This window comes from Spermophilus citellus (assembly GCF_964194105.1).
Source record: "Spermophilus citellus genome assembly, chromosome: 6".
NCBI lineage: Eukaryota > Metazoa > Chordata > Mammalia > Rodentia > Sciuridae > Spermophilus > Spermophilus citellus.
Window position 1 is genome coordinate 47,864,846 of NC_138187.1, and position 25,751 is coordinate 47,890,596.

Sequence of the window (25,751 nt, forward strand, 5' to 3'; positions counted from 1 at the left end):
TCGTAATTTTTGGAAGATTCGCAACCCCTTTCCATGAAAGGGTTTCTCGCCAGTCAGTGCTTAGGGCTACATCAAGAGGAAACAAAACATTGAGATAGAACGTGAAACTACTTCACTGTGTCAAGTTTCAAGAAGCTAGCACAAACCGTGTTGGATTTAGAGTTCCAAATACATCTATCAATATAGGAGAAAACAGAGTGAAACCTGAAAATTCAAACTGTTACTGGAAATGAACGCTTCAACATAGAAGAACGAAATTTGGGGAACTAAGTCGCCTTAGTGTACTGATCATTACCTGAAAGTATCATCCAGTTTGGATGAAAAAATATTTGCTGACATTTCTGGAGATTCGTAATTTTTGGAAGCTTGGCAACCCCTTTCCATGAAAGTGCTTCTCCCCAGTCACTGCTTAGGGCTACATCAAGAGGAAACAAAACATAGAGATAGAACGTGAAACTACTTTACTGTGTCAAGTTTCAAGAAGCTAGCACAAACCGTGTTGGATTTAGAGTTCCAAATACATCTATCAATATAGGAGAAAACAGAGTAAAACCTCAATAATCAAACTGTTACTGGAAATGAACGCTTCCACATAGAAGAACGAAATTTGGGGAACCAAGTCGCCTTAGTGTACTGATCATTACCTGAAAGTATCATCCAGTTTTGATGAAAAAATATTTGCTGACATTTCTGGAGATTCGTAATTTTTGGAAGCTTCGCAACCCCTTTCCATGAAAGTGCTTCTCGCCAGTCACTGCTTAGGGCTACATCAAGAGGAAACAAAACATAGAGATAGAACGTGAAACTACTTTACTGTGTCAAGTTTCAAGAAGCTAGCACAAACCGTGTTGGATTTAGAGTTCCAAATACATCTATCAATATAGGAGAAAACAGAGTGATACCTAAAAATTCAAACTTTTATTGGAAATGAACGCTTCAACATAGAAGAACGAAATTTGGGGAACCAAGTCGCCTTCGTGTACTGATCATTACCTGAAAGTATCATCCAGTTTGGGTGAAAAAATATTTGCTGAGATTTCTGAAGATTCGTAATTTTTGGAAGCTTCGCAACCCCTTTCCATGAAAGGGTTTCTCGCCAGTCAGTGCTTAGGGCTACATCAAGAGGAAACAAAACATAGACATAGAACGTGAAACTACTTTACTGTGTCAAGTTTCATGAAGCTAGCACAAACCGTGTTGGATTTAGAATTCCAAATACATCTATCAATATAGGAGAAAACAGATTGAAACCTAAAAATTCAAACTGTTACTGCAAATGAACGCTTCAACATAGAAGCACGAAATTTGGGGAACCAAGTCACCTTCGTGTACTGATCATTACCTGAAAGTATCATCCAGTTTGGGTGAAAAAATATTTGCTGAGATTTCTGGAGATTCGTAACTTTTGGAAGCTTCGCAACCCCTTTCCATGAAAGTGTTTCTCGCCAGTCAGTGCTTAGGGCTACATCAAGAGGAAACAAAACATAGAGATAGAACGTGAAACTACTTCACTGTGTCAAGTTTCAAGAAGCTAGCACAAACCGTGTTGGATTTAGATTTCCAAATACATCTATCAATATAGGAGAAAACAGAGTGATACCTAAAAATTCAAACTGTTACTGGAAATGAACGCTTCAACATAGAAGAACGAAATTTGGGGAACCAAGTCGCCTTAGTGTACTGATCATTACCTGAAAGTATCATCCAGTTTGGGTGAAAAAATATTGGCTGAGATTTCTGGAGATTCGTAATTTTTGGAAGATTCGCAACCCCTTTCCATGAAAGGGTTTCTCGCCAGTCAGTGCTTAGGGCTACATCAAGAGAAAACAAAACATAGAGATAGAACGTGAAACTACTTCACTGTGTCAAGTTTCAAGAAGCTAGCACAAACCGTGTTGGATTTAGAGTTCCAAATACATCTATAAATATAGGAGAAAACAGAGTGAAACCTGAAAATTCAAACTGTTACTGGAAATGAACGCTTCATCATAGAAGAACGAAATTTGGGGAACCAAGTCGCCTTAGTGTACTGATCATTACCTGAAAGTATCATCCAGTTTGGGTGAAAAAATATTTGCTGACATTTCTGGAGATTCGTAATTTTTGGAAGTTTGGCAACCCCTTTCCATGAAAGTGCTTCTCGCCAGTCACTGCTTAGGGCTACATTAAGAGGAAACAAAACATAGAGATAGAACGTGAAACTACTTTACTGTGTCAAGTTTCAAGAAGCTAGTACAAACCGTGTTCGATTTAGATTTCCAAATACATCCATCAATATAGGAGAAAACAGAGTGAAACCTCAAAATTCAAACTGTTACTGGAAATGAACGCTTCAACATAGAAGAACGAAATTTGGGGAACCAAGTCGCCTTAGTGTACTGATCATTACCTGAAAGTATCATCCAGTTTGGATGAAAAAATATTTGCTGACATTTCTGGAGATTCGTAATTTTTGGAAGCTAGGCAAACCCTTTTTATGAAAGTGTTTCTCGCCAGTCAGTGCTTAGGGCTACATCAAGAGGAAACAAAACATAGAGATAGAACGTGAAACTACTTTACTGTGTCAAGTTTCAAGAAGCTAGCACAAACCGTGTTGGATTTAGAGTTCCAAATACATCTATCAATATAGGAGAAAACAGAGTGAAACCTAAAAATTCAAACTGTTACTGGAAATGAACGCTTCAACATAGAAGAACGAAATTTGGGGAACCAAGTCGCCTTAGTGTACTGATCATTACCTGAAAGTATCATCCAGTTTGGGTGAAAAAATATTTGCTGAGATTTCTGGAGATACGTAATTTTTGGAAGCTTGGCAACCCCTTTCCATGAAAGTGCTTCTCGCCAGTCACTGCTTAGGGCTGCATCAAGAGGAAACAAAACATAGAGATAGAACGTGAAACTACTTTACTGTGTCAAGTTTCAAGAAGCTAGCACAAACCGTGTTGGATTTAGCGTTGCAAATACATCTATCAATATAGGAGAAAACAGAGTGAAACTTAAAAATTCAAACTGTTACTGGAAATGAACGCTTCAACATAGAAGAATGAAATTTGGGGAACCAAGTCGCCTTAGTGTACTGATCAATACCTGAAAGTATCATCCAGTTTGGGTGAAAAAATATTTGCTGAGATTTCAGGAGATTCGTAATTTTTGGAAGCTTCGCAACCCCTTTCCATGAAAGTGCTTCTCGCCAGTCACTGCTTAGGGCTACGTCAAGAGGAAACAAAACATAGAGATAGAACGTGAAACTACTTTACTGTGTCAAGTTTCAAGAAGCTAGCACAAACCGTGTTGGATTTAGAGTTGCAAATACATCTATCAATATAGGAGAAAACAGAGTGAAACCTCAAAATTCAAACTGTTACTGGAAATGAACGCTTCAACATAGAAGAACGAAATTTGGGGAACCAAGTCGCCTTAGTGTACTGATCATTACCTGAAAGTATCATCCAGTTTGGGTGAAAAAATATTTGCTGAGATTTCTGGAGATTCGTAATTTTTGGAAGATTCGCAACCCCTTTCCATGAAAGTGCTAATCGCCAGTCACTGCTTAGGGCTACGTCAAGAGGAAACAAAACATAGAGATAGAACGTGAAACTACTTTACTGTGTCAAGTTTCAAGTAGCTAGCACAAACCGTGTTGGATTTAGAGTTCCAAATACATCTATCAATATAGGAGAAAACTGAGTGAAACCTAAAAATTCAAACTCTTACTGGAAATGAACGCTTCAACATAGAAGAACGAAATTTGGGGAACCAAGTCGCCTTAGTGTACTGATCATTACCTGAAAGTATAATTCCAGTTTGGGTGAAAAAATATTGGCTGACATTTCTGGAGATTCGTAATTTTTGGAAGCTTCGCAACCCCTTTCCATGAAAGGGTTTCTCGCCAGTCAGTGCTTAGGGCTACATCAAGAGGAAACAAAACATAGAGATAGAACGTGAAACTACTTTACTGTGTCAAGTTTCAAGAAGCTAGCACAAACCGTGTTGGATTTAGAGTTCCAAATACATCTATCAATATAGGAGAAAACAGAGTGAAACCTCAAAATTCAAAGTGTTACTGGAAATGAACGCTTCAACATAGAAGAACGAAATTTGGGGAACCAAGTCGCCTTAGTGTACTGATCATTACCTGAAAGTATCATCCAGTTTGGGTGAAAAAATATTTGCTGAGATTTCTGGAGATTCGTAATTTTTGGAAGCTTGGCAACCCCTTTCCATGAAAGTGTTTCTCGCCAGTCAGTGCTTAGGGCTACATCAAGAGGAAACAAAACATAGACATAGAACGTGAAACTACTTTACTGTGTCAAGTTTCATGAAGCTAGCACAAACCGTGTTGGATTTAGAATTCCAAATACATCTATCAATATAGGAGAAAACAGATTGAAACCTAAAAATTCAAACTGTTACTGCAAATGAACGCTTCAACATAGAAGCACGAAATTTGGGGTACCAAGTCACCTTCGTGTACTGATCATTACCTGAAAGTATCATCCAGTTTGGGTGAAAAAATATTTGCTGAGATTTCTGGAGATTCGTAACTTTTGGAAGCTTCGCAACCCCTTTCCATGAAAGTGTTTCTCGCCAGTCAGTGCTTAGGGCTACATCAAGAGGAAACAAAACATAGAGATAGAACGTGAAACTACTTCACTGTGTCAAGTTTCAAGAAGCTAGCACAAACCGTGTTGGATTTAGAGTTCCAAATACATCTATCAATATAGGAGAAAACAGAGTGATACCTAAAAATTCAAACTGTTACTGGAAATGAACGCTTCAACATAGAAGAACGAAATTTGGGGAACCAAGTCGCCTTAGTGTACTGATCATTACCTGAAAGTATCATCCAGTTTGGGTGAAAAAATATTGGCTGAGATTTCTGGAGATTCGTAATTTTTGGAAGATTCGCAACCCCTTTCCATGAAAGGGTTTCTCGCCAGTCAGTGCTTAGGGCTACATCAAGAGGAAACAAAACATAGAGATAGAACGTGAAACTACTTCACTGTGTCAAGTTTCAAGAAGCTAGCACAAACCGTGTTGGATTTAGAGTTCCAAATACATCTATAAATATAGGAGAAAACAGAGTGAAACCTGAAAATTCAAACTGTTACTGGAAATGAACGCTTCATCATAGAAGAACGAAATTTGGGGAACCAAGTCGCCTTAGTGTACTGATGATTACCTGAAAGTATCATCCAGTTTGGGTGAAAAAATATTTGCTGACATTTCTGGAGATTCGTAATTTTTGGAAGTTTGGCAACCCCTTTCCATGAAAGTGCTTCTCGCCAGTCACTGCTTAGGGCTACATTAAGAGGAAACAAAACATAGAGATAGAACGTGAAACTACTTTACTGTGTCAAGTTTCAAGAAGCTAGTACAAACCGTGTTCGATTTAGATTTCCAAATACATCCATCAATATAGGAGAAAACAGAGTGAAACCTCAAAATTCAAACTGTTACTGGAAATGAACGCTTCAACATAGAAGAACGAAATTTGGGGAACCAAGTCGCCTTAGTGTACTGATCATTACCTGAAAGTATCATCCAGTTTGGATGAAAAAATATTTGCTGACATTTCTGGAGATTCGTAATTTTTGGAAGCTAGGCAAACCCTTTTTATGAAAGTGTTTCTCGCCAGTCAGTGCTTAGGGCTACATCAAGAGGAAACAAAACATAGAGATAGAACGTGAAACTACTTTACTGTGTCAAGTTTCAAGAAGCTAGCACAAACCGTGTTGGATTTAGAGTTCCAAATACATCTATCAATATAGGAGAAAACAGAGTGAAACCTAAAAATTCAAACTGTTACTGGAAATGAACGCTTCAACATAGAAGAACGAAATTTGGGGAACCAAGTCGCCTTAGTGTACTGATCATTACCTGAAAGTATCATCCAGTTTGGGTGAAAAAATATTGGCTGAGATTTCTGGAGATTCGTAATTTTTGGAAGATTCGCAACCCCTTTCCATGAAAGGGTTTCTCGCCAGTCAGTGCTTAGGGCTACATCAAGAGAAAACAAAACATAGAGATAGAACGTGAAACTACTTCACTGTGTCAAGTTTCAAGAAGCTAGCACAAACCGTGTTGGATTTAGAGTTCCAAATCCATCTATAAATATAGGAGAAAACAGAGTGAAACCTGAAAATTCAAACTGTTACTGGAAATGAACGCTTCATCATAGAAGAACGAAATTTGGGAAACAAGTCGCCTTAGTGTACTGATCATTACCTGAAAGTATCATCCAGTTTGGGTGAAAAAATATTTGCTGACATTTCTGGAGATTCGTAATTTTTGGAATTTTGGCAACCCCTTTCCATGAAAGTGCTTCTCGCCAGTCACTGCTTAGGGCTACATTAAGAGGAAACAAAACATAGAGATAGAACGTGAAACTACTTTACTGTGTCAAGTTTCAAGAAGCTAGTACAAACCGTGTTCGATTTGGATTTCCAAATACATCCATCAATATAGGAGAAAACAGAGTGAAACCTCAAAATTCAAACTGTTACTGGAAATTAACGCTTCAACATAGAAGAACGAAATTTGGGGAACCAAGTCGCCTTAGTGTACTGATCATTACCTGAAAGTATCATCCAGTTTGGGTGAAAAAATATTTGCTGAGATTTCTGGAGATACGTAATTTTTGGAAGCTTGGCAACCCCTTTCCATGAAAGTGCTTCTCGCCAGTCACTGCTTAGGGCTACATCAAGAGGAAACAAAACATAGAGATAGAACGTGAAACTACTTTACTGTGTCAAGTTTCAAGAAGCTAGCACAAACCGTGTTGGATTTAGAGTTGCAAATACATCTATCAATATAGGAGAAAACAGAGTGAAACCTAAAAATTCAAACTGTTACTCGAAATGAACGCTTCAACATAGAAGAACGAAATTTGGGGAACCAAGTTGCCTTAGTGTACTGATCATTACCTGAAAGTATCATCCAGTTTGGGTGAAAAAATATTTGCTGAGATTTCTGGAGATTCGTAATTTTTGGAAGCTTGGCAACCCCTTTCCATGAAAGTGCTTCTCGCCAGTCACTGCTTAGGGCTACGTCAAGAGGAAACAAAACATAGAGATAGAACGTGAAACTCCTTTACTGTGTCAAGTTTCAAGAAGCTAGCACAAACCGTGTTGGATTTAGAGTTCAAAATACATCTATCAATATAGGAGAAAACAGAGTGAAACCTCAAAATTCAAACTGTTACTGGAAATGAACGCTTCAACATAGAAGAACGAAATTTGGGGAACCAAGTCGCCTTAGTGTACTGATCATTACCTGAAAGTATCATCCAGTTTGGGTGAAATAATATTTGCTGAGATTTCTGGAGATTCGTAACGTTTGGAAGCTTCGCAACCCCTTTCCATGAAAGTGCTTCTCGCCAGTCACTGCTTAGGGCTACGTCAAGAGGAAACAAAACATAGAGATAGAACGTGAAACTACTTTACTGTGTCAAGTTTCAAGAAGCTAGCACAAACCGTGTTGGATTTAGAGTTGCAAATACATCTATCAATATAGGAGAAAACAGAGTGAAACCTAAAAATTCAAACTGTTACTGGAAATGAACGCTTCAACATAGAAGAACGAAATTTGGGGAACCAAGTCGCCTTAGTGTACTGATCATTACCTGAAAGTATAATTCCAGTTTGGGTGAAAAAATATTGGCTGAGATTTCTGGAGATTCGTAATTTTTGGAAGCTTCGCAACCCCTTTCCATGAAAGTGTTTCTCGCCAGTCAGTGCTTAGGGCTACATCAAGAGGAAACAAAACATAGAGATAGAACGTGAAACTACTTTACTGTGTCAAGTTTCAAGAAGCTAGCACAAACCGTGTTGGATTTAGAGTTCAAAATACATCTATCAATATAGGAGAAAACAGAGTGAAACCTCAAAATTCAAACTGTTACTGGAAATGAACGCTTCAACATAGAAGAACGAAATTTGGGGAACCAAGTCGCCTTAGTGTACTGATCATTACCTGAAAGTATCATCCAGTTTGGGTGAAATAATATTTGCTGAGATTTCTGGAGATTCGTAACTTTTGGAAGCTTCGCAACCCCTTTCCATGAAAGTGCTTCTCGCCAGTCACTGCTTAGGGCTACGTCAAGAGGAAACAAAACATAGAGATAGAACGTGAAACTACTTTACTGTGTCAAGTTTCAAGAAGCTAGCACAAACCGTGTTGGATTTAGAGTTGCAAATACATCTATCAATATAGGAGAAAACAGAGTGAAACCTAAAAATTCGAACTGTTACTGGAAATGAACGCTTCAACATAGAAGAACGAAATTTGGGGAACCAAGTCGCCTTAGTGTACTGATCATTACCTGAAAGTATAATTCCAGTTTGGGTGAAAAAATATTGGCTGAGATTTCTGGAGATTCGTAATTTTTGGAAGCTTCGCAACCCCTTTCCATGAAAGTGTTTCTCGCCAGTCAGTGCTTAGGGCTACATCAAGAGGAAACAAAACATAGAGATAGAACGTGAAACTACTTTACTGTGTCAAGTTTCAAGAAGCTAGCACAAACCGTGTTGGATTTAGAGTTCAAAATACATCTATCAATATAGGAGAAAACAGAGTGAAACCTCAAAATTCAAACTGTTACTGGAAATGAACGCTTCAACATAGAAGAACGAAATTTGGGGAACCAAGTCGCCTTAGTGTACTGATCATTACCTGAAAGTATCATCCAGTTTGGGTGAAATAATATTTGCTGAGATTTCTGGAGATTCGTAACTTTTGGAAGCTTCGCAACCCCTTTCCATGAAAGTGTTTCTCGCCAGTCAGTGCTTAGGGCTACATCAAGAGGAAACAAAACATAAAGATAGAACGTGAAACTACTTCACTTTGTCAAATTTCAAGAAGCTAGCACAAACCGTGTTGGATTTAGAGTTCCAAATACATCTATCAATATAGGAGAAAACAGAGTGAAACCTGAAAATTCAAAGTGTTACTGGAAATGAACGCTTCAACATAGAAGAACGAAATTTGGGGAACCAAGTCGCCTTAGTGTACTGATCATTACCTGAAAGTATCATCCAGTTTGGGTGAAAAAATATTTGCTGAGATTTCTGGAGATTCGTAATTTTTGGAAGCTTGGCAACCCCTTTCCATGAAAGTGTTTCTCGCCAGTCAGTGCTTAGGGCTACATCAAGAGGAAACAAAACATAGACATAGAACGTGAAACTACTTTACTGTGTCAAGTTTCATGAAGCTAGCACAAACCGTGTTGGATTTAGAGTTCCAAATACATCTATCAATATAGGAGAAAACAGATTGAAACCTAAAAATTCAAACTGTTACTGCAAATGAACGCTTCAACATAGAAGCACGAAATTTGGGGTACCAAGTCACCTTCGTGTACTGATCATTACCTGAAAGTATCATCCAGTTTGGGTGAAAAAATATTTGCTGAGATTTCTGGAGATTCGTAACTTTTGGAAGCTTCGCAACCCCTTTCCATGAAAGTGTTTCTCGCCAGTCAGTGCTTAGGGCTACATCAAGAGGAAACAAAACATAGACATAGAACGTGAAACTACTTCACTGTGTCAAGTTTCAAGAAGCTAGCACAAACCGTGTTGCATTTAGAGTTCCAAATCCATCTATCAATATAGGAGAAAACAGAGTGATACCTAAAAATTCAAACTGTTACTGGAAATGAACGCTTCAACATAGAAGAACGAAATTTGGGGAACCAAGTCGCCTTAGTGTACTGATCATCACCTGAAAGTATCATCCAGTTTGGGTGAAAAAATATTGGCTGAGATTTCTGGAGATTCGTAATTTTTGGAAGATTCGCAACCCCTTTCCATGAAAGGGTTTCTCGCCAGTCAGTGCTTAGGGCTACATCAAGAGAAAACAAAACATAGAGATAGAACGTGAAACTACTTCACTGTGTCAAGTTTCAAGAAGCTAGCACAAACCGTGTTGGATTTAGAGTTCCAAATCCATCTATAAATATAGGAGAAAACAGAGTGAAACCTGAAAATTCAAACTGTTACTGGAAATGAACGCTTCATCATAGAAGAACGAAATTTGGGAAACAAGTCGCCTTAGTGTACTGATCATTACCTGAAAGTATCATCCAGTTTGGGTGAAAAAATATTTGCTGACATTTCTGGAGATTCGTAATTTTTGGAATTTTGGCAACCCCTTTCCATGAAAGTGCTTCTCGCCAGTCACTGCTTAGGGCTACATCAAGAGGAAACAAAACATAGAGATAGAACGTGAAACTACTTTACTGTGTCAAGTTTCAAGAAGCTAGCACAAACCGTGTTGGATTTAGAGTTGCAAATACATCTATCAATATAGGAGAAAACAGAGTGAAACCTAAAAATTCAAACTGTTACTCGAAATGAACGCTTCAACATAGAAGAACGAAATTTGGGGAACCAAGTTGCCTTAGTGTACTGATCATTACCTGAAAGTATCATCCAGTTTGGGTGAAAAAATATTTGCTGAGATTTCTGGAGATTCTTAATTTTTGGAAGCTTGGCAACCCCTTTCCATGAAAGTGCTTCTCGCCAGTCACTGCTTAGGGCTACGTCAAGAGGAAACAAAACATAGAGATAGAACGTGAAACTCCTTTACTGTGTCAAGTTTCAAGAAGCTAGCACAAACCGTGTTGGATTTAGAGTTCAAAATACATCTATCAATATAGGAGAAAACAGAGTGAAACCTCAAAATTCAAACTGTTACTGGAAATGAACGCTTCAACATAGAAGAACGAAATTTGGGGAACCAAGTCGCCTTAGTGTACTGATCATTACCTGAAAGTATCATCCAGTTTGGGTGAAATAATATTTGCTGAGATTTCTGGAGATTCGTAACTTTTGGAAGCTTCGCAACCCCTTTCCATGAAAGTGCTTCTCGCCAGTCACTGCTTAGGGCTACGTCAAGAGGAAACAAAACATAGAGATAGAACGTGAAACTACTTTACTGTGTCAAGTTTCAAGAAGCTAGCACAAACCGTGTTGGATTTAGAGTTGCAAATACATCTATCAATATAGGAGAAAACAGAGTGAAACCTAAAAATTCAAACTGTTACTGGAAATGAACGCTTCAACATAGAAGAACGAAATTTGGGGAACCAAGTCGCCTTAGTGTACTGATCATTACCTGAAAGTATAATTCCAGTTTGGGTGAAAAAATATTGGCTGAGATTTCTGGAGATTCGTAATTTTTGGAAGCTTCGCAACCCCTTTCCATGAAAGTGTTTCTCGCCAGTCAGTGCTTAGGGCTACATCAAGAGGAAACAAAACATAGAGATAGAACGTGAAACTACTTTACTGTGTCAAGTTTCAAGAAGCTAGCACAAACCGTGTTGGATTTAGAGTTCAAAATACATCTATCAATATAGGAGAAAACAGAGTGAAACCTCAAAATTCAAACTGTTACTGGAAATGAACGCTTCAACATAGAAGAACGAAATTTGGGGAACCAAGTCGCCTTAGTGTACTGATCATTACCTGAAAGTATCATCCAGTTTGGGTGAAATAATATTTGCTGAGATTTCTGGAGATTCGTAACTTTTGGAAGCTTCGCAACCCCTTTCCATGAAAGTGCTTCTCGCCAGTCACTGCTTAGGGCTACGTCAAGAGGAAACAAAACATAGAGATAGAACGTGAAACTACTTTACTGTGTCAAGTTTCAAGAAGCTAGCACAAACCGTGTTGGATTTAGAGTTGCAAATACATCTATCAATATAGGAGAAAACAGAGTGAAACCTAAAAATTCGAACTGTTACTGGAAATGAACGCTTCAACATAGAAGAACGAAATTTGGGGAACCAAGTCGCCTTAGTGTACTGATCATTACCTGAAAGTATAATTCCAGTTTGGGTGAAAAAATATTGGCTGAGATTTCTGGAGATTCGTAATTTTTGGAAGCTTCGCAACCCCTTTCCATGAAAGTGTTTCTCGCCAGTCAGTGCTTAGGGCTACATCAAGAGGAAAGAAAACATAGAGATAGAACGTGAAACTACTTTACTGTGTCAAGTTTCAAGAAGCTAGCACAAACCGTGTTGGATTTAGAGTTCAAAATACATCTATCAATATAGGAGAAAACAGAGTGAAACCTCAAAATTCAAACTGTTACTGGAAATGAACGCTTCAACATAGAAGAACGAAATTTGGGGAACCAAGTCGCCTTAGTGTACTGATCATTACCTGAAAGTATCATCCAGTTTGGGTGAAATAATATTTGCTGAGATTTCTGGAGATTCGTAACTTTTGGAAGCTTCGCAACCCCTTTCCATGAAAGTGTTTCTCGCCAGTCAGTGCTTAGGGCTACATCAAGAGGAAACAAAACATAAAGATAGAACGTGAAACTACTTCACTTTGTCAAATTTCAAGAAGCTAGCACAAACCGTGTTGGATTTAGAGTTCCAAATACATCTATCAATATAGGAGAAAACAGAGTGAAACCTGAAAATTCAAAGTGTTACTGGAAATGAACGCTTCAACATAGAAGAACGAAATTTGGGGAACCAAGTCGCCTTAGTGTACTGATCATTACCTGAAAGTATCATCCAGTTTGGGTGAAAAAATATTTGCTGAGATTTCTGGAGATTCGTAATTTTTGGAAGCTTGGCAACCCCTTTCCATGAAAGTGTTTCTCGCCAGTCAGTGCTTAGGGCTACATCAAGAGGAAACAAAACATAGAGATAGAACGTGAAACTACTTTACTGTGTCAAGTTTCAAGAAGCTAGCACAAACCGTGTTGGATTTAGAGTTCCAAATACATCTATCAATATAGGAGAAAACAGAGTGAAACCTCAATATTCAAACTGTTACTGGAAATGAACGCTTCAACATAGAAGAACGAAATTTGGGGAACCAAGTCGCCTTAGTGTACTGATCATTACCTGAAAGTATCATCCAGTTTGGGTGAAATAATATTTGCTGAGATTTCTGGAGATTCGTAACTTTTGGAAGCTTCGCAACCCCTTTCCATGAAAGTGTTTCTCGCCAGTCAGTGCTTAGGGCTACATCAAGAGGAAACAAAACATAAAGATAGAACGTGAAACTACTTCACTTTGTCAAATTTCAAGAAGCTAGCACAAACCGTGTTGGATTTAGAGTTCCAAATACATCTATCAATATAGGAGAAAACAGAGTGAAACCTGAAAATTCAAAGTGTTACTGGAAATGAACGCTTCAACATAGAAGAACGAAATTTGGGGAACCAAGTCGCCTTCGTGTACTGATCATTACCTGAAAGTATCATCCAGTTTGGGTGAAAAAATATTTGCTGAGATTTCTGGAGATTCGTAATTTTTGGAAGCTTGGCAACCCCTTTCCATGAAAGTGTTTCTCGCCAGTCAGTGCTTAGGGCTACATCAAGAGGAAACAAAACATAGACATAGAACGTGAAACTACTTTACTGTGTCAAGTTTCATGAAGCTAGCACAAACCGTGTTGGATTTAGAGTTCCAAATACATCTATCAATATAGGAGAAAACAGATTGAAACCTAAAAATTCAAACTGTTACTGCAAATGAACGCTTCAACATAGAAGCACGAAATTTGGGGTACCAATTCACCTTCGTGTACTGATCATTACCTGAAAGTATCATCCAGTTTGGGTGAAAAAATATTTGCTGAGATTTCTGGAGATTCGTAATTTTTGGAAGCTTCGCAACCCCTTTCCATGAAAGTGTTTCTCGCCAGTCAGTGCTTAGGGCTACATCAAGAGGAAACAAAACATAGAGATAGAACGTGAAACTACTTCACTGTGTCAAGTTTCAAGAAGCTAGCACAAACCGTGTTGGATTTAGAGTTCCAAATACATCTATCAATATAGGAGAAAACAGAGTGATACCTAAAAATTCAAACTGTTACTGGAAATGAACGCTTCAACATAGAAGAACGAAATTTGGGGAACCAAGTCGCCTTAGTGTACTGATCATTACCTGAAAGTATCATCCAGTTTGGGTGAAAAAATATTTGCTGAGATTTCTGGAGATTCGTAATTTTTGGAAGATTCGCAACCCCTTTCCATGAAAGGGTTTCTCGCCAGTCAGTGCTTAGGGCTACATCAAGAGGAAACAAAACATAGAGATAGAACGTGAAACTACTTCACTGTGTCAAGTTTCAAGAAGCTAGCACAAACCGTGTTGGATTTAGAGTTCCAAATACATCTATCAATATAGGAGAAAACAGAGTGAAACCTGAAAATTCAAACTGTTACTGGAAATGAACGCTTCAACATAGAAGAACGAAATTTGGGGAACTAAGTCGCCTTAGTGTACTGATCATTACCTGAAAGTATCATCCAGTTTGGATGAAAAAATATTTGCTGACATTTCTGGAGATTCGTAATTATTGGAAGCTTGGCAACCCCTTTCCATGAAAGTGCTTCTCCCCAGTCACTGCTTAGGGCTACATCAAGAGGAAACAAAACATAGAGATAGAACGTGAAACTACTTTACTGTGTCAAGTTTCAAGAAGCTAGCACAAACCGTGTTGGATTTAGAGTTCCAAATACATCTATCAATATAGGAGAAAACAGAGTGAAACCTCAATATTCAAACTGTTACTGGAAATGAACGCTTCAACATAGAAGAACGAAATTTGGGGAACCAAGTCGCCTTAGTGTACTGATCATTACCTGAAAGTATCATCCAGTTTTGATGAAAAAATATTTGCTGACATTTCTGGAGATTCGTAATTTTTGGAAGCTTGGCAACCGCTTTCCATGAAAGTGCTTCTCGCCAGTCACTGCTTAGGGCTACATCAAGAGGAAACAAAACATAGAGATAGAACGTTAAACTACTTTACTGTGTCAAGTTTCAAGAAGCTAGCACAAACCGTGTTGGATTTAGAGTTCCAAATACATCTATCAATATAGGAGAAAACAGAGTGATACCTAAAAATTCAAACTTTTATTGGAAATGAACGCTTCAACATAGAAGAACGAAATTTGGGGAACCAAGTCGCCTTCGTGTACTGATCATTACCTGAAAGTATCATCCAGTTTGGGTGAAAAAATATTTGCTGAGATTTCTGAAGATTCGTAATTTTTGGAGGCTTCGCAACCCCTTTCCATGAAAGGGTTTCTCGCCAGTCAGTGCTTAGGGCTACATCAAGAGGAAACAAAACATAGACATAGAACGTGAAACTACTTTACTGTGTCAAGTTTCATGAAGCTAGCACAAACCGTGTTGGATTTAGAATTCCAAATACATCTATCAATATAGGAGAAAACAGATTGAAACCTAAAAATTCAAACTGTTACTGCAAATGAACGCTTCAACATAGAAGCACGAAATTTGGGGAACCAAGTCACCTTCGTGTACTGATCATTACCTGAAAGTATCATCCAGTTTGGGTGAAAAAATATTTGCTGAGATTTCTGGAGATTCGTAACTTTTGGAAGCTTCGCAACCCCTTTCCATGAAAGTGTTTCTCGCCAGTCAGTGCTTAGGGCTACATCAAGAGGAAACAAAACATAGAGATAGAACGTGAAACTACTTCACTGTGTCAAGTTTCAAGAAGCTAGCACAAACCGTGTTGGATTTAGAGTTCCAAATACATCTATCAATATAGGAGAAAACAGAGTGATACCTAAAAATTCAAACTGTTACTGGAAATGAACGCTTCAACATAGAAGAACGAAATTTGGGGAACCAAGTCGCCTTAGTGTACTGATCATTACCTGAAAGTATCATCCAGTTTGGGTGAAAAAATATTGGCTGAGATTTCTGGAGATTCGTAATTTTTGGAAGATTCGCAACCCCTTTCCATGAAAGGGTTTCTCGCCAGTCAGTGCTTAGGGCTACATCAAGAGAAAACAAAACATAGAGATAGAACGTGAAACTACTTCACTGTGTCAAGTTTCAAGAAGCTAGCACAAACCGTGTTGGATTTAGAGTTCCAAATACATCTATAAATATAGGAGAAAACAGAGTGAAACCTGAAAATTCAAACTGTTACTGGAAATGAACGCTTCATCATAGAAGAACGAAATTTGGGGAACCAAGTCGCCTTAGTGTACTGATCATTACCTGAAAGTATCATCCAGTTTGGGTGAAAAAATATTTGCTGACATTTCTGGAGATTCGTAATTTTTGGAAGTTTGGCAACCCCTTTCCATGAAAGTGCTTCTCGCCAGTCACTGCTTAGGGCTACATTAAGAGGAAACAAAACATAGAGATAGAACGTGAAACTACTTTACTGTGTCAAGTTTCAAGAAGCTAGTACAAACCGTGTTCGATTTAGATTTCCAAATACATCCATCAATATAGGAGAAAACAGAGTGAAACCTCAAAATTCAAACTGTTACTGGAAATGAACGCTTCAACATAGAAGAACGAAATTTGGGGAACCAAGTCGCCTTAGTGTACTGATCATTACCTGAAAGTATCATCCAGTTTGGATGAAAAAATATTTGCTGACATTTCTGGAGATTCGTAATTTTTGGAAGCTAGGCAAACCCTTTTTATGAAAGTGTTTCTCGCCAGTCAGTGCTTAGGGCTACATCAAGAGGAAACAAAACATAGAGATAGAACGTGAAACTACTTTACTGTGTCAAGTTTCAAGAAGCTAGCACAAACCGTGTTGGATTTAGAGTTCCAAATACATCTATCAATATAGGAGAAAACAGAGTGAAACCTAAAAATTCAAACTGTTACTGGAAATGAACGCTTCAACATAGAAGAACGAAATTTGGGGAACCAAGTCGCCTTAGTGTACTGATCATTACCTGAAAGTATCATCCAGTTTGGGTGAAAAAATATTTGCTGAGATTTCTGGAGATACGTAATTTTTGGAAGCTTGGCAACCCCTTTCCATGAAAGTGCTTCTCGCCAGTCACTGCTTAGGGCTGCATCAAGAGGAAACAAAACATAGAGATAGAACGTGAAACTACTTTACTGTGTCAAGTTTCAAGAAGCTAGCACAAACCGTGTTGGATTTAGCGTTGCAAATACATCTATCAATATAGGAGAAAACAGAGTGAAACCTAAAAATTCAAACTGTTACTGGAAATGAACGCTTCAACATAGAAGAACGAAATTTGGGGAACCAAGTCGCCTTAGTGTACTGATCAATACCTGAAAGTATCATCCAGTTTGGGTGAAAAAATATTTGCTGAGATTTCAGGAGATTCGTAATTTTTGGAAGCTTCGCAACCCCTTTCCATGAAAGTGCTTCTCGCCAGTCACTGCTTAGGGCTACGTCAAGAGGAAACAAAACATAGAGATAGAACGTGAAACTACTTTACTGTGTCAAGTTTCAAGAAGCTAGCACAAACCGTGTTGGATTTAGAGTTGCAAATACATCTATCAATATAGGAGAAAACAGAGTGAAACCTCAAAATTCAAACTGTTACTGGAAATGAACGCTTCAACATAGAAGAACGAAATTTGGGGAACCAAGTCGCCTTAGTGTACTGATCATTACCTGAAAGTATCATCCAGTTTGGGTGAAAAAATATTGGCTGACATTTCTGGAGATTCGTAATTTTTGGAAGCTTCGCAACCCCTTTCCATGAAAGGGTTTCTCGCCAGTCAGTGCTTAGGGCTACATCAAGAGGAAACAAAACATAGAGATAGAACGTGAAACTACTTTACTGTGTCAAGTTTCAAGAAGCTAGCACAAACCGTGTTGGATTTAGAGTTCCAAATACATCTATCAATATAGGAGAAAACAGAGTGAAACCTCAAAATTCAAAGTGTTACTGGAAATGAACGCTTCGACATAGAAGAACGAAATTTGGGGAACCAAGTCGCCTTAGTGTACTGATCATTACCTGAAAGTATCATCCAGTTTGGGTGAAAAAATATTTGCTGAGATTTCTGGAGATTCGTAATTTTTGGAAGCTTGGCAACCCCTTTCCATGAAAGTGTTTCTCGCCAGTCAGTGCTTAGGGCTACATCAAGAGGAAACAAAACATAGACATAGAACGTGAAACTACTTTACTGTGTCAAGTTTCATGAAGCTAGCACAAACCGTGTTGGATTTAGAGTTCCAAATACATCTATCAATATAGGAGAAAACAGATTGAAACCTAAAAATTCAAACTGTTACTGCAAATGAACGCTTCAACATAGAAGCACGAAATTTGGGGTACCAAGTCACCTTCGTGTACTGATCATTACCTGAAAGTATCATCCAGTTTGGGTGAAAAAATATTTGCTGAGATTTCTGGAGATTCGTAACTTTTGGAAGCTTCGCAACCCCTTTCCATGAAAGTGTTTCTCGCCAGTCAGTGCTTAGGGCTACATCAAGAGGAAACAAAACATAGACATAGAACGTGAAACTACTTCACTGTGTCAAGTTTCAAGAAGCTAGCACAAACCGTGTTGCATTTAGAGTTCCAAATCCATCTATCAATATAGGAGAAAACAGAGTGATACCTAAAAATTCAAACTGTTACTGGAAATGAACGCTTCAACATAGAAGAACGAAATTTGGGGAACCAAGTCGCCTTAGTGTACTGATCATTACCTGAAAGTATCATCCAGTTTGGGTGAAAAAATATTGGCTGAGATTTCTGGAGATTCGTAATTTTTGGAAGATTCGCAACCCCTTTCCATGAAAGGGTTTCTCGCCAGTCAGTGCTTAGGGCTACATCAAGAGGAAACAAAACATAGAGATAGAACGTGAAACTACTTCACTGTGTCAAGTTTCAAGAAGCTAGCACAAACCGTTTTGGATTTAGAGTTCCAAATACATCTATCAATATAGGAGAAAACAGAGTGAAACCTGAAAATTCAAACTGTTACTGGAAATGAACGCTTCAACATAGAAGAACGAAATTTGGGGAACTAAGTCGCCTTAGTGTACTGATCATTACCTGAAAGTATCATCCAGTTTGGATGAAAAAATATTTGCTGACATTTCTGGAGATTCGTAATTTTTGGAAGCTTGGCAACCCCTTTCCATGAAAGTGCTTCTCCCCAGTCACTGCTTAGGGCTACATCAAGAGGAAACAAAACATAGAGATAGAACGTGAAACTACATTACTGTGTCAAGTTTCAAGAAGCTAGCACAAACCGTGTTGGATTTAGAGTTCCAAATACATCTATCAATATAGGAGAAAACAGAGTGATACCTAAAAATTCAAACTTTTATTGGAAATGAACGCTTCAACATAGAAGAACGAAATTTGGGGAACCAAGTCGCCTTCGTGTACTGATCATTACCTGAAAGTATCATCCAGTTTGGGTGAAAAAATATTTGCTGAGATTTCTGAAGATTCGTAATTTTTGGAAGCTTCGCAACCCCTTTCCATGAAAGGGTTTTTCGCCAGTCAGTGCTTAGGGCTACATCAAGAGGAAACAAAACATAGACATAGAACGTGAAACTACTTTACTGTGTCAAGTTTCATGAAGCTAGCACAAACCGTGTTGGATTTAGAATTCCAAATACATCTATCAATATAGGAGAAAACAGATTGAAACCTAAAAATTCAAACTGTTACTGCAAATGAACGCTTCAACATAGAAGCACGAATTTTGGGGAACCAAGTCACCTTCGTGTACTGATCATTACCTGAAAGTATCATCCAGTTTGGGTGAAAAAATATTTGCTGAGATTTCTGGAGATTCGTAACTTTTGGAAGCTTCGCAACCCCTTTCCATGAAAGTGTTTCTCACCAGTCAGTGCTTAGGGCTACATCAAGAGGAAACAAAACATAGAGATAGAACGTGAAACTACTTCACTGTGTCAAGTTTCAAGAAGCTAGCACAAACCGTGTTGGATTTAGAGTTCCAAATACATCTATCAATATAGGAGAAAACAGAGTGATACCTAAAAATTCAAACTGTTACTGGAAATGAACGCTTCAACATAGAAGAACGAAATTTGGAGAACCAAGTCGCCTTAGTGTACTGATCATTACCTGAAAGTATCATCCAGTTTGGGTGAAAAAATATTGGCTGAGATTTCTGGAGATTCGTAATTTTTGGAAGATTCGCAACCCCTTTCCATGAAAGGGTTTCTCGCCAGTCAGTGCTTAGGGCTACATCAAGAGGAAACAAAACATAGAGATAGAACGTGAAACTACTTCACTGTGTCAAGTTTCAAGAAGCTAGCACAAACCGTGTTGGATTTAGAGTTCCAAATACATCTATAAATATAGGAGAAAACAGAGTGAAACCTGAAAATTCAAACTGTTACTGGAAATGAACGCTTCATCATAGAAGAACGAAATTTGGGGAACCAAGTCGCCTTAGTGTACTGATCATTACCTGAAAGTATCATCCAGTTTGGGTGAAAAAATATTTGCTGACATTTCTGGAGATTCGTAATTTTTGGAAGTTTGGCAACCCCTTTCCATGAAAGTGCTTCTCGCCAGTCACTGCTTAGGGCTACATTAAGAGGAAACAAAACATAGAGATAGAACGTGAAACTACTTTACTGTGTCAAGTTTCAAGAAGCTAGTACAAACCGTGTTCGATTTAGATTTCCAAATACATCCATCAATATAGGAGAAAACAGAGTGAAACCTCAAAATTCAAACTGTTACTGGAAATGAACGCTTCAACATAGAAGAACGAAATTTGGGGAACCAAGTCGCCTTAGTGTACTGATCATTACCTGAAAGTATCATCCAGTTTGGATGAAAAAATATTTGCTGACATTTCTGGAGATTCGTAATTTTTGGAAGCTAGGCAAACCCTTTTTATGAAAGTGTTTCTCGCCAGTCAGTGCTTAGGGCTACATCAAGAGGAAACAAAACATAGAGATAGAACGTGAAACTACTTTACTGTGTCAAGTTTCAAGAAGCTAGCACAAACCGTGTTGGATTTAGAGTTCCAAATACATCTATCAATATAGGAGAAAACAGAGTGAAACCTAAAAATTCAAACTGTTACTGGAAATGAACGCTTCAACATAGAAGAACGAAATTTGGGGAACCAAGTCGCCTTAGTGTACTGATCATTACCTGAAAGTATCATCCAGTTTGGGTGAAAAAATATTGGCTGAGATTTCTGGAGATTCGTAATTTTTGGAAGATTCGCAACCCCTTTCCATGAAAGGGTTTCTCGCCAGTCAGTGCTTAGGGCTACATCAAGAGAAAACAAAACATAGAGATAGAACGTGAAACTACTTCACTGTGTCAAGTTTCAAGAAGCTAGCACAAACCGTGTTGGATTTAGAGTTCCAAATACATCTATAAATATAGGAGAAAACAGAGTGAAACCTGAAAATTCAAACTGTTACTGGAAATGAACGCTTCATCATAGAAGAACGAAATTTGGGGAACCAAGTCGCCTTAGTGTACTGATCATTACCTGAAAGTATCATCCAGTTTGGGTGAAAAAATATTTGCTGACATTTCTGGAGATTCGTAATTTTTGGAATTTTGGCAACCCCTTTCCATGAAAGTGCTTCTCGCCAGTCACTGCTTAGGGCTACATTAAGAGGAAACAAAACATAGAGATAGAACGTGAAACTACTTTACTGTGTCAAGTTTCAAGAAGCTAGTACAAACCGTGTTCGATTTAGATTTCCAAATACATCCATCAATATAGGAGAAAACAGAGTGAAACCTCAAAATTCAAACTGTTACTGGAAATTAACGCTTCAACATAGAAGAACGAAATTTGGGGAACCAAGTCGCCTTAGTGTACTGATCATTACCTGAAAGTATCATCCAGTTTGGGTGAAAAAATATTTGCTGAGATTTCTGGAGATACGTAATTTTTGGAAGCTTGGCAACCCCTTTCCATGAAAGTGCTTCTCGCCAGTCACTGCTTAGGGCTGCATCAAGAGGAAACAAAACATAGAGATAGAACGTGAAACTACTTTACTGTGTCAAGTTTCAAGAAGCTAGCACAAACCGTGTTGGATTTAGCGTTGCAAATACATCTATCAATATAGGAGTAAACAGAGTGAAACCTCAAAATCAAACTGTTACTGGAAATGAACGCTTCAACATAGAAGAACGAAATTTGGGGAACCAAGTCGCCTTAGTGTACTGATCATTACCTGAAAGTATCATCCAGTTTGGGTGAAAAAATATTTGCTGACATTTCTGGAGTTTCGTAATTTTTGGAAGCTTGGCAACCCCTTTCCATGAAAGTGCTTCTCGCCAGTCACTGCTTAGGGCTACAACAAGAGGAAACAAAACATAGAGATAGAACGTGAAACTACTTTACTGTGTCAAGTTTCAAGAAGCTAGCACAAACCGTGTTCGATTTAGAGTTCCAAATACATCTATCAATATAGGAGAAAACAGAGTGAAACCTAAAAATTCAAACTGTTACTGGAAATGAACGCTTCAACATAGAAGAACGAAATTTGGGGAACCAAGTCGCCTTAGTGTACTGATCATTACCTGAAAGTATCATCCAGTTTGGGTGAAAAAATATTTGCTGAGATTTCTGGAGATACGTAATTTTTGGAAGCTTGGCAACCCCTTTCCATGAAAGTGCTTCTCGCCAGTCACTGCTTAGGGCTACATCAAGAGGAAACAAAACATAGAGATAGAACGTGAAACTACTTTACTGTGTCAAGTTTCAAGAAGCTAGCACAAACCGTGTTGGATTTAGAGTTGCAAATACATCTATCAATATAGGAGAAAACAGAGTGAAACCTAAAAATTCAAACTGTTACTCGAAATGAACGCTTCAACATAGAAGAACGAAATTTGGGGAACCAAGTCGCCTTAGTGTACTGATCATTACCTGAAAGTATAATTCCAGTTTGGGTGAAAAAATATTGGCTGAGATTTCTGGAGATTCGTAATTTTTGGAAGCTTCGCAACCCCTTTCCATGAAAGTGTTTCTCGCCAGTCAGTGCTTAGGGCTACATCAAGAGGAAACAAAACATAGAGATAGAACGTGAAACTACTTTACTGTGTCAAGTTTCAAGAAGCTAGCACAAACCGTGTTGGATTTAGAGTTCAAAATACATCTATCAATATAGGAGAAAACAGAGTGAAACCTCAAAATTCAAACTGTTACTGGAAATGAACGCTTCAACATAGAAGAACGAAATTTGGGGAACCAAGTTGCCTTAGTATACTGATGATTACCTGAAAGTATCATCCAGTTTGGGTGAAATAATATTTGCTGAGATTTCTGGAGATTCGTAACTTTTGGAAGCTTCGCAACCCCTTTCCATGAAAGTGCTTCTCGCCAGTCACTGCTTAGGGCTACGTCAAGAGGAAACAAAACATAGAGATAGAACGTGAAACTACTTTACTGTGTCAAGTTTCAAGAAGCTAGCACAAACCGTGTTGGATTTAGAGTTGCAAATACATCTATCAATATAGGAGAAAACAGAGTGAAACCTAAAAATTCGAACTGTTACTGGAAATGAACGCTTCAACATAGAAGAACGAAATTTGGGGAACCAAGTCGCCTTAGTGTACTGATCATTACCTGAAAGTATAATTCCAGTTTGGGTGAAAAAATATTGGCTGAGATTTCTGGAGATTCGTAATTTTTGGAAGCTTCGCAACCCCTTTCCATGAAAGTGTTTCTCGCCAGTCAGTGCTTAGGGCTACATCAAGAGGAAACAAAACATAGAGATAGAACGTGAAACTACTTTACTGTGTCAAGTTTCAAGAAGCTAGCACAAACCGTGTTGGATTTAGAGTTCAAAATACATCTATCAATATAGGAGAAAACAGAGTGAAACCTGAAAATTCAAAGTGTTACTGGAAATGAACGCTTCAACATAGAAGAACGAAATTTGGGGAACCAAGTCGCCTTAGTGTACTGATCATTACCTGAAAGTATCATCCAGTTTGGGTGAAAAAATATTTGCTGAGATTTCTGGAGATTCGTAATTTTTGGAAGCTTGGCAACCCCTTTCCATGAAAGTGTTTCTCGCCAGTCAGTGCTTAGGGCTACATCAAGAGGAAACAAAACATAGACATAGAACGTGAAACTACTTTACTGTGTCAAGTTTCATGAAGCTAGCACAAACCGTGTTGGATTTAGAGTTCCAAATACATCTATCAATATAGGAGAAAACAGATTGAAACCTAAAAATTCAAACTGTTACTGCAAATGAACGCTTCAACATAGAAGCACGAAATTTGGGGTACCAAGTCACCTTCGTGTACTGATCATTACCTGAAAGTATCATCCAGTTTGGGTGAAAAAATATTTGCTGAGATTTCTGGAGATTCGTAACTTTTGGAAGCTTCGCAACCCCTTTCCATGAAAGTGTTTCTCGCCAGTCAGTGCTTAGGGCTACATCAAGAGGAAACAAAACATAGAGATAGAACGTGAAACTACTTCACTGTGTCAAGTTTCAAGAAGCTAGCACAAACCGTGTTGGATTTAGAGTTCCAAATACATCTATCAATATAGGAGAAAACAGAGTGATACCTAAAAATTCAAACTGTTACTGGAAATGAACGCTTCAACATAGAAGAACGAAATTTGGGGAACCAAGTCGCCTTAGTGTACTGATCATTACCTGAAAGTATCATCCAGTTTGGGTGAAAAAATATTGGCTGAGATTTCTGGAGATTCGTAATTTTTGGAAGATTCGCAACCCCTTTCCATGAAAGGGTTTCTCGCCAGTCAGTGCTTAGGGCTACATCAAGAGGAAACAAAACATAGAGATAGAACGTGAAACTACTTCACTGTGTCAAGTTTCAAGAAGCTAGCACAAACCGTTTTGGATTTAGAGTTCCAAATACATCTATCAATATAGGAGAAAACAGAGTGAAACCTGAAAATTCAAACTGTTACTGGAAATGAACGCTTCAACATAGAAGAACGAAATTTGGGGAACTAAGTCGCCTTAGTGTACTGATCATTACCTGAAAGTATCATCCAGTTTGGATGAAAAAATATTTGCTGACATTTCTGGAGATTCGTAATTTTTGGAAGCTTGGCAACCCCTTTCCATGAAAGTGCTTCTCCCCAGTCACTGCTTAGGGCTACATCAAGAGGAAACAAAACATAGAGATAGAACGTGAAACTACATTACTGTGTCAAGTTTCAAGAAGCTAGCACAAACCGTGTTGGATTTAGAGTTCCAAATACATCTATCAATATAGGAGAAAACAGAGTGATACCTAAAAATTCAAACTTTTATTGGAAATGAACGCTTCAACATAGAAGAACGAAATTTGGGGAACCAAGTCGCCTTCGTGTACTGATCATTACCTGAAAGTATCATCCAGTTTGGGTGAAAAAATATTTGCTGAGATTTCTGAAGATTCGTAATTTTTGGAAGCTTCGCAACCCCTTTCCATGAAAGGGTTTCTCGCCAGTCAGTGCTTAGGGCTACATCAAGAGGAAACAAAACATAGACATAGAACGTGAAACTACTTTACTGTGTCAAGTTTCATGAAGCTAGCACAAACCGTGTTGGATTTAGAATTCCAAATACATCTATCAATATAGGAGAAAACAGATTGAAACCTAAAAATTCAAACTGTTACTGCAAATGAACGCTTCAACATAGAAGCACGAATTTTGGGGAACCAAGTCACCTTCGTGTACTGATCATTACCTGTAAGTATCATCCAGTTTGGGTGAAAAAATATTTGCTGAGATTTCTGGAGATTCGTAACTTTTGGAAGCTTCGCAACCCCTTTCCATGAAAGTGTTTCTCGCCAGTCAGTGCTTAGGGCTACATCAAGAGGAAACAAAACATAGAGATAGAACGTGAAACTACTTCACTGTGTCAAGTTTCAAGAAGCTAGCACAAACCGTGTTGGATTTAGAGTTCCAAATACATCTATCAATATAGGAGAAAACAGAGTGAAACCTGAAAATTCAAACTGTTACTGGAAATGAACGCTTCATCATAGAAGAACGAAATTTGGGGAACCAA